Raw genomic sequence first — 2,101 nt, forward strand, 5'->3', positions numbered from 1 at the left:
GAAATGAGTGTGCAACCATGCTATGACCAGATGAACTATGAGAGAAAACGTAGTCAGATGAAGAAAGAGCTGCTGGAGTATCAGTGTTCTCTGGGGTATCAGTGTTCTCTGGGGTATCAGTGTTCTCTGGAGTATCAGTGTTCTCTGGGGTATCAGTGTTCTCTGGAGTATCAGTGTTCTCTGGGGTATCAGTGTTCTCTGGAATATCAGTGTTCTCTGGAGTATCAGTGTTCTCTGGAGTATCAGTGTTCTCTGGAGTATCAGTGTTCTCTGGGGTATCAGTGTTCTCTGGGGTATCAGTGTTCTCTGGGGTATTAGTGTTCTCTGGAGTATCAGTGTTCTCTGGGGTATCAGTGTTCTCTGGGGTGATCCATGTCTCCGTCAGGGCCAAAAAGTCTATGGACTAAAGGGCAGCATAGGCTGAGATGAACCGCAGATCGGATGTTTTAAACGCTGCAAGAGACCCAGAATTTAACATGGGTTGTAGGTAAAATTAGGAGGATCCAAGGGGTGGGGAGCGTCTATACAGGGAGAATTACGAACAGGTTTAGAAAACACACACACTGTTGCCAAAGCTACAAAAGAGCAAAACGATATAATCTGTAAATAAATACGCTAAATACTGAGAGAGCCTTCCTCTCGTTCCTTCCTCAAACAACTCGGGAAGAACAACTCGGGAAGAACAACTCGGGAAGAACAACTCGGGAAGAACAACTCGGGAAGAACCGTCCTTGTTTCAGCGACGGTCTTAGTTTAGCATCAGACCACCACTCACAGCTTCCTCTGAGAAACCAGGGGAGACTGAAGAACTGACACTGATTACTGATTGGCTAGGAGAGGTGAAGAGCACCTCCCTGTACTAATTGCTGATTGGCTAGGAGAGGTGAAGAGACAGTCAGCAGTTCACACACCAAGTACAGTAGGTCCCTGGGAAGACAGTCAGCAGTTCACACACCAAGTACAGTAGGTTCCTGGGAAGACAGTCAGGAGTTCACACACCAAGTACAGTAGGTCCCTGGGAAGACAGTCAGCAGTTCACACACCAAGTACTGTAGGCCCCTGGGAAGACAGTCAGCAGTTCACACACCAAGTACTGTAGGTCCCTGGGAAGACAGTCAGCAGTTCACACACCAAGGACTGTAGGCCCCTGGAAAGACAGTCAGCAGTTCACACACCAAGTACTGTAGGCCCCGGGAAGACAGTCAGCAGTTCACACACCAAGTACAGTAGGCCCCTGGGAAGTTCACACACCAAGTACAGTAGGCCCCTGGGAAGACAGTCAGCAGTTCACACACCAAGTACAGTAGGTCCCTGGGAAGACAGTCAGCAGTTCACACACCAAGTACAGTAGGCCCCTGGGAAGACAGTCAGCAGTTCACACACCAAGTACTGTAGGCCCCTGGGAAGACAGTCAGCAGTTCACACACCAAGTACAGTAGGTTCCTGGGAAGACAGTCAGCAGTTCACACACCAAGTACAGTAGGTCCCTGGGTAGACAGTCAGCAATTCACACACCAAGTACTGTAGGCCCCGGGAAGACAGTCAGCAGTTCACACACCAAGTACAGTAGGCCCCTGGGAAGACAGTCAGGCCCCTGGAAGACAGTCAGCAGTTCAAACACTAAGTACAGTAGGTCCCTGGGAAGACAGTCAGCAGTTCACACACCAAGTACAGTAGGTCCCTGGGAAGACAGTCAGCAGTTCACACACCAAGTACAGTAGGCCCCTGGGAAGTTCACACACCAAGTACAGTAGGCCCCTGGGAAGACAGTCAGCAGTTCACACACCAAGTACAGTAGGTCCCTGGGTAGACAGTCAGCAGTTCACACACCAAGTACTGTAGGCCCCGGGAAGACAGTCAGCAGTTCACACACCAAGTACTGTAGGCCCCGGGAAGACAGTCAGCAGTTCACACACCAAGTACAGTAGGCCCCTGGGAAGACAGTCAGGCCCCTGGAAGACAGTCAGCAGTTATTGAAAATAAGAATTTGTTCTTATCTGACTTGCCTAGTAAAATAAAATAAAAATGTATCAAATTGATGGGGAAAGTTAAGGATTTCACAGTACAGTCTACACCTGTTGTATTCAGCATTTCACAGTAC

Source organism: Oncorhynchus clarkii, chromosome 32 (genome assembly GCF_045791955.1).
Source record: "Oncorhynchus clarkii lewisi isolate Uvic-CL-2024 chromosome 32, UVic_Ocla_1.0, whole genome shotgun sequence".
Lineage (NCBI taxonomy): Eukaryota > Metazoa > Chordata > Actinopteri > Salmoniformes > Salmonidae > Oncorhynchus > Oncorhynchus clarkii.